Source organism: Medicago sativa, chromosome 6 (genome assembly GCF_051527215.1).
Source record: "Medicago sativa cultivar Bolivia chromosome 6, Bolivia_mono, whole genome shotgun sequence".
Classification (NCBI taxonomy): domain Eukaryota; kingdom Viridiplantae; phylum Streptophyta; class Magnoliopsida; order Fabales; family Fabaceae; genus Medicago; species Medicago sativa.
Genome location: NC_140754.1, coordinates 18,362,252 through 18,376,610, shown reverse-complemented (window position 1 = coordinate 18,376,610; position 14,359 = coordinate 18,362,252). Strand labels below are relative to the sequence as shown.

The 14,359-nt window shown below is 33.9% G+C and overlaps 3 pseudogenes; all 3 read left to right on the top strand.

Annotated features, from left to right (window-relative positions):
- The first annotated feature begins 243 nt into the window (after positions 1-243).
- LOC146913404 (F-box/kelch-repeat protein At3g06240-like) lies at positions 244-2,771 on the top strand (annotated as a pseudogene).
- A 1,413-nt stretch (positions 2,772-4,184) lies between these two features.
- The window catches only part of LOC146913398 (ATPase family AAA domain-containing protein FIGL1-like), a 48,350-nt pseudogene continuing 38,175 nt past the window's right edge, over positions 4,185-14,359 (top strand).
- LOC146913403 (F-box/kelch-repeat protein At3g23880-like) lies at positions 8,702-9,746 on the top strand (annotated as a pseudogene).

Sequence of the window (14,359 nt, the reverse complement as noted above, 5' to 3'; positions counted from 1 at the left end):
TTAAATTGGCAACAAAAACTGCCCCATTCATTTTTTAATTTTTTTTTTTAAAATCTTGACATTTGCGACTGTTTTGAAGGGTCGCAAGCCTTTATTTATTTTTTTAAAAAACTTAACATCTGCGACTGTTTTGAAGGGTCGCAAGCCCTTTTAAATTAAATTAAAGCGCTCCTTTGCGACGGTTGGCAACTGTCGCAGCACCTGTTGCGGCAGTTGGAGCGGCTGTTCTACGAAGGGTCACAAATGACTGTTGCGACCCCAACATTAGCGCCTGTTGGGGAACAGTCGCAAATGTACATTTGCGACCTTTCTAACAGTCGCAATCGTCAATTTTAAAGGTCGCAAAACGCGTTTTTTCTTGTAGTGGGAGTATGAGGATGCGGGTGCTTTGGTGGTGAGTTGTTGGGAGGATGAAGGTGAGGTTTCTCACCTTGGTATTGATGCTTTGTAGAGCGGTGTTCGTCTGGAGAGACGTTAAACACTCAACATTAGCCTGGAGAGGTGGGAAGAATACTCATTGTCGGCCTGGAGAGGCGGTGGTAAGAATACTCGTGATCAACCTTTGAGGTGGAGTTGCAAGGTGAAGGCATAGTGTGTGTACGCATTTGGAAGTTGAGGTAGAGAAAGCTCAACTTGAGGTGGAGTTGATGACACCGGGAATGGTACGACTATGGAGGCCTTGGGTGCTATGCTCTAGTTGTGAGCATGTGAATTCTTCATGAGTACGGAAGGCATTCCGGGGGTTGAAGAATGTATGATGTGGCTTGTGTGATTACCTAAAAGACCAAGGGTGATTGGATGCAAGGTGATCTTCAAGGAAGCGGGAGACGTTCCGTGGTTGAAGAGGGTTTGGTGTAGACTTGTGGAGCTACTTGTGGTGTAGTTGGATGCAAGGAAAAGAAAAGAAGATTGGTGGTTGATGGTTAAAGTGACATCATCATCAATTTAGAAGTCAAGGTGGAGAATGTTGTAATTGGCTTCAAAATTGTGAAGTTGGGAAAACTTGGAATCGTGTCACGATTTCGCAATGCCGTGAGCATGTTTTGCAGGGTGTCCAATCGTGACACGATTTTGGGAAAACGTGACACGATTTTCGGCTTTCTGGGCACGTTTTCAGGATAAGGTTGGTCGTACCTTGGGTCGTACGTATCAAACGTGTCACGATTCGGGCAAACGTGACACGATTTTGACAGTTGCAGGGTACTATTTAAGTGTTTCTTTGCAGATTTTGAAGCGAGAGGAGAGAGAACTTCAAGAGAGGAAAACTTGGGAAATCAAAGGAGGTAACTTTAGGGTTGAGGGTCTTTGATTAGAGTTCTCTTGGGTTGGGAAACATTGTAAACACCTTGGGTGAGTGAAAATCATTGAGTGTCTTGTTCATTGGTGAGATTGGGAAAATGGGTAGAAATTAGGGTTGTTCTTTGTGCGCTTGTTGAAGCTAATTTCTTGTAACCCATTTGTATCTCTTTGTAAGAACTCTTTGATAGTGGATTGGAGAGATCAATCTCTCCCCCAGAGTAGGTCAAGTTGGACCGAACTGGGTAATCATCTCTTGGTGTGTTTTGTTTCTCTTCTCCCTTTATCTTTTGCTTGTGGTTTTGTGCTTTTCACTTTGATTCCGAGATTAGATCAAGGCGTTGTTATTGTTGTTATTGCTTGTGTTTACTTTGATATTGGTTACTACTTTCCTTTGCTCCACACATCATAGTTTGTATTGGTGTGATTTTTTTGTCGGAATTCACAACAGAATCCTTAATCTCAAATCAAACTTTTGTGAAATACCACCTTCAAAGGTCACAAAAAAATACTAACCTATTAATCAAATTCACTGATTGCCTTAAATCTTTTTCTTTAGTCAATGACGATATATCATTATCCACAATTGTTAAAGATTTTGATTTTGGTTCCAGATTGAAATCAAAGTATAAGGTTGTTGGTTCTTGTAACGGTTTGGTTTGTTTGATTGCTATCAAGCGTCTCGGTACAAAATATTTAGCTTGTTTATGGAACCCTTCAACCAAGTCACTCTCCTTTAAAGCAAGTCTTTTAGTTCATTCTCGGTCATGGTCATGTGGTTGCCCCCTTATGATATGTTTGGGTTTGGTTACGATAGCTTATCGGACACTTACAAGGTGGTAGTTGTGAATTTCAAGACTTCTAACAATGATTCATTAAAATCTGAGGTAAATGTTTACAACAAACGTGACAATTGTTGGAGAAATATTCAAAATTTCCCTGGTTTTGGTATTTTGACAAGAAATCAAGGAATGTATTTAAATGGTACTATTAATTGGTTTGCAACTTCAAATTTTGATTGTGATTGGAAGATTTCTGTTTATATTGTTTCACTTGATCTAGTTAATGAAACATATAAACAATTGTCTCTGCCTTCTTGTTTTGATCAAGCCCACCGTGTTGGTCGTTGGCGAGCTAAGCCAAGCCTTGGGATTTTGAAAGATCGTTTATGTTTCTCTTATGACGATGTCGAAAGAACTCAATTTATTTTATGGCAAATGAATGAGTATGGGGTTGAAAGTTCTTGGACTCAATTGTTGAAACTTAGTTATCAAGCTCTTCGAATTGACGAAGAATGTATTTTACCACCATTAAGCACTTCTAAAAATGATTATTTGCTCCTTATAGAATCGATGGAAGGAAGAATGCAAGCAACAACTTTGTATAACCAAGAAGACAATTCTGAAATTCCCATGACCATGAATAAGCTTTGGCTCTATGCTAATGATTATTTACCAAGTTTAGTTGCTCCATAGTAAAATTAGCTTTTTAATTGTTAGCCTGGACTTGGAGGTGAGTTATAAGTTTACTTTTTTAGAATCATATATGCTCTTAGGAGAAATTATCATGTTTGATTTTTTATTTGGTCAAGTATTTTATATTCTACTAGCGAAAAGACGAGCACATATTCAATCTGCTTACATATTTAGAGGAGACAAAGCATCACATATTCTATTGTCAACTAGATGGGGATGGTCTTCACTTTTGTTGATAACTTTTACATTGTTGATACCTAATTTTGTTTAATTTTTTTTTTTAAAAAGATGGTTGCAATAGTTATAATATCAAACATGTAGAGATTTTCCTTAAAACTTAAACATCATAGGCAACCGGGTTGTTGCATGTTATTTTTCGAAAACTAAAAATATAAAATTTAAATGAATACAAAATTTTCAAGGTGTGCAAGTCTTTGGAATCATAGCAGGAAAAAATATAAGATCAATTCAAAATATTTGAGCTGCAACATAAAGGTTTTTATGTTTCAGTGGTCACTGCGACTAAAGTTGCATTAGTTGCATTAGGACCTCCGACCCTCCTAAAACTCAAATATCTTGATGCGACCATAATTTAAAACCTTGGTTCTATAGTGTTTTTTGTCGAAGTTATTGTGGTTTACGTGGAGCTCAATGTCGTAATCTAAATGTGAAGGTTCACCAACAATGGAATGTTGTACACTACATTTAGAAAACAACCATGTGAGATTATTGCATCCACAATCTACAAGAGAAACTCAAACATGGCAAGCAAGACATCTAACAAAATGAAGAGTTAAAATCGAACTTCGAAGATAGATGATCATAGACATATCCTGCATTTATCAATCTCTATTGGTGGTAAGAATCATAGAGATATGAAAATAGGTGTCTTGGGATCCTAAAATTCAAATGTTGGGTTGTTCAAGAGTAGCATAGAACAAATATTATTGGTTTCAATATACTTGGACTCTCACACTAGACACGGGTAACAACTTAAGAAAATGAAACTGATTGAATGTAACTAGGTGTTGGTGTTGAACACTTACTCTGACACGTGTGAGACACTAGACATGTCTTTGATCTGAAGTGTGTCGGTGTTATATAGCTTTTGGTGAGAAAATTGAACTTTTTTGGAATTAATTGTTAAAACCTAACTAACCAGTAGAACAATCAGTTACTTGTGTAACAAGTAACCAACTGGTTCATAACCAACTTAACTGCTATTAGTTAGTTGATGAACTGTATATGTTAAGTATAGTTAGTTTAGAGACTATGGATGAGTTAAGACAGTTAATACTCTATATATAGCCATAGTTACACATTGTACATATTAGATTGGTGAATTAACAAAATTTTATTCTTAATGCTTCTTCTTCCTTTGCTATGCATATTGCAAGCTTTGTTTTTACATTCATGGAGTATGAGTTTATCTCTTCACATTAATTGTATTGAAATTTATGAGTGATTTAATGTGGTTAGAATTATTTTTGTTTATATAATTTGATCAGTATTTGCTGAATTCAAGGGTACTTGTTTTGGCTGTTGGAGCATTGGAACATGATATATCTCTATTGGAGTATTTCAATGTGGTTAGATTTTGAATGTGAAGCTATATATCATATATTTGAGTAATGCAATGTGGTTAGATTTTAATGTGTATATTTTTTCAAATTTTAAGCTATATATAATATTATATGTTTGAATAATGCAATCTGGTTATCTAGGAGCAATCATATTTATGTGAGAAGCCACTTCTTGAGAACTGAGACTAGAATCAAAGTGAAAAAGGAATGATACAAGATAGTATAGCTGATATATTCAATAAATTAGTCCCAAAGAGAAATTTCATGCATATTTTGGGATTGTTTAGTGTTTGACAGATGGAAATAGCTATAACTGGCTAGAAAGTGACAGAAGTTAGAGGAATTCTCCAAATGTGTTGATAGGCTGCTTCTTGTTGTTGGATTTAATTAGTATTCGTTGTAACATCTTATATATAGTTGTGGAGATTCTCACACTGTCCGTAGATGTAAACAACATTGGATGAACCATGTCTTACATTTTCTTTGATTTTTCTGTCTTCTTCCTAAACTGTCTATTTGGTTACAACTTACAAAACTTAGTTTGAGAATCTGTATACTTGATTGATTACAACTTTCTCTTATGTTTATGCCATGTAAATTTTCCTCTTGCTGTTGAACTCAATTATTTTTGGTTTTTCCATATTCAAGAGACAATGATTTTCAAATATACTGGGAAGCAAAAGAAAACAGGAAGAGAAGCATCAAAGGAAGTGGTGCAGCTTGAGGACTAGTAATGGTTCCAGGAGTGTTTTCAACTTGAAAACTGACAGCTCTGAGGACTGCATAGTTATTGGAAGGCCGCAATCACATCCCATCCATACAAGGCTCCTGGTGTCCCTTCTGTTTTTGAAGTTGAAGGAGAAGATTGATCTTGTGGAAATATTTTTTCGACAAAACGTGCACACGTGGAAAATAGTAGTCCTTATTCTACCTTCAAGCAAGGAGGAAGTTAATCCTGATGTTGCTGGAAAAGGCTTTGTTACTGCCAGAGCAAAGTTGGTATAATTATAGGCTTTGTTACTGCCAGAGCAAAGTTGGTATAATTATTTTACCTTATTCGTCAAATTTCTCTCTCCCTCTCGCTTTTATGTTGACGACTATGGTTAATTTGGATGGGATTATTTCCTGTTATTATTAGCATTTCCATTTTATTCTGTCAATTTTGGTGCATATATTCCACCTGTCTCACCACAATGCAAAAATAATTCTGTTTTTAACAATTTGAAATGTCGATGGCATAGTCTTGTTTGGGCAGGAAATGGAAGTAAAGCAAAATCAAGGAGCAATGGGTTCACCCAATGCACCTGTGACACCACAATGCGACAATAATCCTGCCAACAGGTTATATGGTGGGAGATCATATGGTGTTTCGCGATGTGGCATCCACGATAATTTTGTCCCCCGATAATTTTTTGATCTCATGAGTGATGACTGGTTGGATAATATATGCACTCTTCCGAATATTCTTTATATGCTTGCAGTTTGGAAATCATGTGTGGTCCTAATGGTGAGCTTCCGGAGACATTGTGGAATTTAGAACCTCGCCTCATTGAACATGTTAGTAACGATAGGAAAAGTGAAAAGCTATATAGAACCCTAGCTGAAGGCTACCTTCTTTTACATATCTGCAAGCTCGTTGAAATGCCAGGGACTTATTTACATATCCGTGTTAAGCTTTAGCTGTTTATTTTGAAGGTTTGCTGATATATTTCTCCTAAAACATTTCTGAGATGATTTTCAATATCCTAGGGACACTATTTTCAGATTGCTGATATATGTACTGATGATAGTTACAGATCGGTGAAAGTGAAAAGCTAGATAGAGCCCTCTTTGGAGTGACCACTTGTCGTCAGCCAGCAGTTATTTTCGTCGATGAAATAGATTCTGTCTCGTCCCAAGTATGCTAATGTCGTGGCCAATAAAGGCAACATTAGAGTTTATTTCTGTAATAGGTTCATGTTCAACAATTTTGTTGAATTTTTTTCTTATTTATTTAATACATCTAACTTGTTGCAGCATAAGTCAGATGGCGAGCATGAATCAAGTAGATGGCTAAAAACACAGTTTCTTATTGAAACTTATTCGCTTGATATTTCAGAGGCAAGATCTTGGATTGAACATAGCCTTTTAGAGAAGGATGGATTATTCAAGCTATCAAATGAGGAAATGGAGATTATACGTGACTTAACCGAAGGTATTGACATTATTACCGTTAATTACAGGGTCTTCTGCAAGTAGTTTCTTTTTCTGGTTTTTTCTTGGTTTCTGATGATTTACATTACTTTTACTTGGTGACTAAGTTTCTTTTTGGTTATTCAAGATCGGACACAAAATCTTAGTGAAGGATACTTCTATAGGTCCCCTGAGATAGGCAATAAATCAAGTAGGAATTGCGAACTTGAAAAACGAGGAGATTAGACCAGTAACTCTTCAGGTATGGAAAAGGATGCATGCAGAACATAAAAATTTCAAAAATATTTCTCAGGTTGATTACTAATTTTTAAACGTTTTCATCACTTTTGTGTAGGACTTCAAGAATTCCCTGCAAGATATAAGGCCTTCTGTTTCACCTAATAATACAATTTGGAAGCTTAAACATTATTGTATACATAACAGAACATTTGGATGGTATTGCATGTATTGATATATGATATAAGTAGTATTGAGAAAAAAATGTTAACAAAGTCTTGAATCAGAAAATGTTACAAAGCATGATGAATGAAAAATTGTAGCGCAACATAGATACGGACATCGGATACGACACGGACATTGACACGTCGACACTGCTAATAATTTGAGAAAATCACATAATTTAGTGTAATTATATATGTTGGTGTCGTGTCGGTGTCAGACATGATATGTGTCCGACATTATAATAACTTACAAAAATAACTTTCAGAATGGCCATAAGATATATTTTAGTGGCAATGTCAATATTGCCAGGTTAAACATATGCATCCAGATTCAAGATCTCACAGTTGAGTGTAGATTCGAACCAAGACCTCACAGTTGTGTGTAAATTTTGGTAGTTGTTACTTAATTTATAGACCAAATAATAAAAAGCTCAACAAAAAAAAAAAACTTAGGGCTTTTTTTTTTTTTTTGGTGGTGGCCGGGTTTGAACCCAAGATGTAGCTGCACCCAAGACCTTGCATATTTTATACTTTATATGTTGTCCCTACCAACTGAGCTAAGCTCACGAGGACACTTAGGGCCTATTTGAATTGCTTTTTAAAGAGTTTTTTAATATTTGCTTAAAAAAAGGAGGATAGGAATAAAAAAAAGGAGGATAGGAATTCAAAAAAAAAATATAATAATAAGGATTCGGCTGGCCAAAAGGAGGATAGGAATAAAAAAAAGGAGGATAGGAATTCAAAAAAAAAAAATAAGGATTCGAAAAAAAAGGAGGATAGGAATAAAAAAAAGGAGGATAGGAATTCAAAAAAAAAATAATAATAAGGATTCGGCTGGCCAAAATTATAGCAAACTTGATAACAAAATTCGGCTGGCATTAATTAAGTAAGATGATCAATGGCTAAAATTGAATGGCGCCTAAATGTGCAAGATCCAATGGCTCAGAAAAGTGGAGGGAGAAATGGGGGGAAAATATTAGGGTTAGAAATAGCTTTAGGGGTTAAGCTTTATTATATAAGATATTATCCTTGAAACAACTTTTACTATTATTTAGTTATAGGTTATATTATCTTGTAACAACTTTTATTCCATATTATTAATTAACAATTTTTCCTAGTATAAACTTTTATTCCATATTATTACAATTTTTCCTTGTAACAACTTTTATTACTCCTTCTAACAACCCTATTACTAATCTATTATTCCATCGTCTACATCATGTTGTTATCGATTACATCGTTTTTGTTTCGTTACTTTATTAACCTTATTTAATTAAGTTTAAGGGTAAAACAGTAAAATAATTTTAAAATCTCTTCCCTCCCCTTGTGAACCAAACACCCTTTTAATTAAAATATCTCCCGGCCCTTCCTCTTCGTTAAAATTCCTTCCCTCCCCTCCCCTCCTAATTCTCGAACCAAACAGACCCTAAATGATAAAGTAAAAAAAAAAAAACCAAACATATATATAATCATATCGTGTTTGTTATATTTTTTTAATATTTAAATTTATTTTTATCTATTTGTTACATGTATCGAAAATTGAGGGTATTTTTCGAAAGAAAAAATCTAACCGAGCTGAGAAGGTGTTTTTATATACAACAATATAGCTATATATAGTTTTTTGTGGTTAGATACTTGAACCTCGTGGAACAATCAAGCTAGACTTCAAATTGCATCGTAGAATTAACCAAAACTCAAAATTAGCCTCATCAACATGACACGACCACAAACCTTCATCTGTGAGGATATTGCAATTGAAATATTCTTACGGCTTCCATTGAAATCCCTTATTCGATTCAAATGCTTGTCCAAGTATTTTGAATCCTTAATCTCAAATCAAACTTTTGTGAAATACCACCTTCAAAGGTCACAAAAAAATACTAACCTATTAATCAAATTTACTGATTGCCTTAAATCTTTTTCTTTAGTCAATGATGATATATCATTATCCACAATTGTTAAAGATTTTGATTTTGGTTCCAGATTGAAATCAAAGTATAAGGTTGTTGGTTCTTGTAACGGTTTGGTTTGTTTGATTGCTATCAAGCGTCCTGGTACAAAATATTTAGTTTGTTTATGGAACCCTTCAACCAAGTCTTTTAGTTCATTCTCAGTCATGGTCATGGGGTTGCCCCCCTTATGATATGTTTGGGTTTGGTTACGATAACTTATCGGACACTTACAAGGTGGTAGTTGTGAATTTCAAGACTTCTAACAATGATTCATTAAAATCTGAGGTAAATGTTTACAACAAACGTGACAATTGTTGGAGAAATATTCAAAATTTCCCCGGTTTTGGTATTTTGACAAGAAATCCTGGAATGTATTTAAATGGTACTCTTAATTGGTTTGCAACTTCAAATTTTGATTGTGATTGGAAGATTCCTGTTTATATTGTTTCACTTGATCTAGGTAAAGAAACATATAAACAATTGTCTCTGCCTTCTTGTTTTGATCAAGCCCACCGTGTTGGTCGTTGGCGAGCTAAGCCAAGTCTTGGGATTTTGAAAGATCGTTTATGTTTCTCTTATGACGATGTCGAAAGAACTCAATTTTTTTTATGGCAGATGAATGAGTATGGGGTTGAAAGTTCTTGGACTCAATTGTTGAAACTTAGTTATCAAGCTCTTCGAATTGACGAAGAATGTATTTTACCACCATTAGACACTTCTAAGAATGATTATTTGCTCCTTATTGAATCGGTGGAAGGAAGATTGCAAGCAACAACTTTGTATTTACCAAGTTTAGTTGCACCATAGTAAAATTAGTTTTTTAATTGTTAGCATGGACTTCGAGGTGAGTTATAGGTTTACTTTTTTAGAATCATATATGTTCTTAGGAGAAATTATCATGTTTGATTTTTTATTTGGTCAAGTATTTTATATTCTACTAGCGAAAAGACGGGCAAATATTCAATCTGCTTACAAATTTAGAGGAGACAAAGCATCACATATTCTATTGTCATCTAGATGGGGATGGTCTTCATTTTTGTTGATATCTTTTTTGGCATTGTTTTCCTTGTGGACTTTATCATTGTTGATACCTGATTTTGTTTAAACAAATAAAAATTAAAAAGATGGTTGCAATAGTTATAATATCAAACATGTAGAGATTTTCCTTGAAACTTAAACATCATAGGCAACCAGGTTGTTTCATATGTTATTTTTCAAACACTAAAAATATAAAATTTAAATGAACACAAAATTTTCAAGGTGTGCAAGTCTTTGGAATCATAGCAGGAAAAAAATATAAGATCAATTCAAAATATTTTAGCTGCAACATAAAGGTTCTGATGTTTCAGCAGTCATTGCGACTAAAGTTGCATTAGTTGTATTAGACCTCGACACTCCTAAAACTCAAAGATCTCGATGCGACCATAATTTAAAACCTTGGTTCTTTAGTGTTTTTTGTCAAGAAATTATTGTAGTTTACGTGGAGCTCAATGTCGTAATCCAAATGTGAAGGTTCACCAACAATGGAATGTGTACACTACATTCTCTTAGAAAACAACGCCGTGAGATTATTGCATCCACAATCTACAAGAGAAGCTCAAACATGGTAAGCAAGACATCTAATGAAATGAAGAGTTAAGGTGGAAATTCGAAGATAGATGATCATAGTCATATCGTGCATTTATCAATCTCTGTTGGTGGTAAGAATCATAGATATATGAAAATAGGTGTCTTGGGATCCAAAAATTCGAACGTTGGGCTGTGCAAGAGTAGCATAGAACAAATTTATTGGTTTCAAGATACCGATGATTTGCTATTAATAGAAATATGTCATTAGTGAATATCTTGATCCTACCTCTTCAATAAGAGTATGTTAGCATCATATAATGATTTTATTGTTCTAATGTCTTCCTAATAGTCTCCAGAAATGTTCCAAATAACCAAAAAAATAATTGATTTCCAAAGGTGGATTTATTTAAGGTTGTGGAGACACAATCAAAATACTTGGGACTTCCCTCCTTTTGTTGGAAGATCGAAGCAACGTGTTTTTAATTTTGTTTACGATAAAGTTTGGAAGAAATAGAAAGTATGGAAGCAGAAATCAATATCATCAGTATGTGATCATGAGGTTTTGATCAAATCTGTGAATCAATCCATTCTGACTTATGTTATCATGTTGTGAAATGATTTCTGCTATCGACAGGCTTGACTGACCATATTGAAGTCAAGATTAAACATTTATGATGGGGATATATCAAGGGAGAAAAGAAATTGATAATAATTTGCCAAAATTCGAGTAGTTGTTGACTTTGAAGCACTGACACAGACACTCACACTTAGACCCCGGTAATAACTTAAGAAAATGAAAGTGATTGAATGTAACTATGTGCTGGTGTTGAACACTTACTTTGACACTAGACATGTCTTTGATCTGAAGTGTGTCGGTGTTATATAGCTTTTGGTGAGAAAATTGAACTTTTTGGAATTAATTGTTAAAACATAACTAACCAGTAGAACAATCAGTTACTTGTGTAACAAGTAACCAACTGTTTTGTTATAGTCAGTTGATGAACTGTATATGTTAATTCACCAATATATCATGTATGAGTAATGCAAGATGGTTAGATTTTGATATGTATTTTTCAAATTTGAAGCTATATTTAATATTATATTATATGTTTGAATAATGCAATCTGGTTTTCTATGAGCAATCATATTTATGTGAGGTGCCACTTGTTGAGGACTCAGACTAGAATCAAAGTGAAAAAGGATTGACACAAGATATTATAGCTGATATATTCAATAAATTAGTCCCAAAGAGAAACTTAATGTGTTTGACAGATGGAAATAGCTCTAACTGGCTAGAAAGTGACAAAAGTGTTGATAGGAAGCTTTTTGTTCTGTTTTCTAAAATCTTTTCTGAGATGATTTTCTACAGTCTTTCTCGACTCTTGAACTGATCCTGTCTTTTTCAATACCTGATATAGGTACTGATGATAATTACAGTATCGTGAAGGTGAAAAGCTAGTAAGATGGTGAGCATGAATCAAGTAGACGGCTAAAGACAGTAGTAACGAGCAAGTTCTTCTTATAGGTAATCGTTGTGCCACTAGGCTCAATTTCTTTACACTTTCATTTTAGCTCACTAACTTTCTCGGGTAGATACCATATAATAGAGGCATTTGTTCAACAATATTTACGATTTAATCTTTCAAAACTGTAATCCAGTACCTAAGTCAAAACATTAGGCTTTCATGTGATCATTTTCGCTCTAATGTACTTTAGTTTTGTTTTTGTACTCAAAAGTCGGAAAACTAGCCTATGTTTGTTTTCATTTGTTTTTGATTATGCAAGATGATTTATTAAGGACCACCTCTACACATTATGATTGTAATAGCAGTAACATCCTGATACGGACTTGGATACTTATCACATCCTTACACATAATCTTTGTACAATGGAATGAACATTTCATTTCATGCATTAGAACTTAGATTGGTCTTGTTATGAATTTGTTCTAGGTGTCATATATTACATGTGTTGGAACATTAGTGTGGAACATTAGTGTGATGTTGGAAAATAAATTGGAAAATTAAACACCAAGTAATCATACTTTGATCTAATGTTGTGTGAATTGAAAAAATAGAGTGTGGGGGTCCTACATAAAATAGAATACACACATTAGTATTGTTTAAATTGCGGTATTTAATTTTAAATACTTAATAATGATAAAAATAATAGTAATTATTATTTTTATTCAAGAATATCACTTCCCATAAATTTAGCTTATGGTGGTTGTGATAAGAATAAGAATTTAATTAAATTTCTTATATTTCCTTCATTCAAATCCAATAGTTTGTTTCCTCCACTTTTGTGGATTTGTTTCTTTTGATCCTATCCACAAGTGTTGTTGAACTGATTAATGGATAAACTTCATTTTAATTGTATCCATTAAGAGTAACTGTTGTCGCAATTTGTGCTAAAACAGTTACAGAATCTCTATATAAATAGAGGACTCCACTCAGTTCAAATACACACCAAATCGCACAGTTGATGCTTCCTGTGCGGTTTCTCTCTTCTCCCTCCGACTTGTGTTAACAAGTTTCTTATGCTTCTACTCCTTTCTGTCCCTTCGAAATTAAGAGTGTTCTTAAGACCATAGTCCCTTTTCGGTTTAATGTCCCTTCGGAATTAAGAGTGGTCTTAAGTTCATAGTCCCTTCGATAATATATGTCCCTTCGGAATATAGAGTACTATTAAGATCATAGTCCCTTTCGTAATAATAATGTCCCGTCGGAATTAAGAATGATCTTAACAGTATATAAATTATTTCAATAAATTTACTATTTAAGGAGAAATGGTGGTATCACCATATTTGAGTGGTCGCAGTACCATATTGAAAGTTTGGATAACTTAAAGGTTAGAATGGTGGAGACACCATATTTGAGTGGTCTTAGCACCATATAGAATGGTAATAATACCATATTAAAGTGGTTTCAGTATATTTGAGTGGTCTTAGAACCATATTTGAAGGTGTAAATCTCGAACGATTTTCTACAGTGCAGTAGTTAATCGAACAGTTGTAGCTGGGCTTGTTTTATCCTGGAGGCGGCGTGGTTGATAGTCTACCTTGCACAACTTTGGGTAGTGCCACGAAATGTCTTAAAGAGAGCGACCTGGTCGTGACTCAACCTAGTAACAACTTCGGTAGATAATAGAATGTGGAAATTGAAATGTAACAGTTTGAAAATCCAAAAACAACAATTTTAAGACGTTTCGATCTACTATGTTTACCGAAGAAGTTACTTATTAAGGTTAAGTTGTCTCTAAATATATTAAGGATAAATCAAGATATAGAAATACATCTTTTGACTAAAACGATGAAGTGATTGTTGTTTTTAAATAACAACACTAAAAAATTCAAATACGTTGAATTTGTTTGAAATATGGTTTCGAAATCAGAGCCATATAGTGAAACAATAATTTGTTACAAAACAAATTATTTGTTACAGAACCAAACAAAGTTTAGTTTGTTACGAAACATAAGAAATGTTTTGAGTTGAAAAGAAAATAATTTGGTTCTGTTTGTTACAAAACAGTAACCAAAATTGATAATGATAAAATTGATAAATTTGTTACAAAACATTAAAAAAAAGGGATTGAGCCGTAAAAGAAAAAAACGTGAGGTTGTTATTTCGTTTTGATGATCTCGTAAATTTTCGGATGAAAACTCACTTACATGCTGCCTGTACCATGATAAGAAACAAATGGTCATTACTATTTGTATAAAAATGAGAACATTGATAAATCAAAGAAGGGATCAATTTTCTTTTGAAACAAATTATTTGAGAAATTTTTTCCAAATATTTTTTATAAAAATAAGAAAGAATCTGAATTTCAGATTTCTATTGAACAAGACT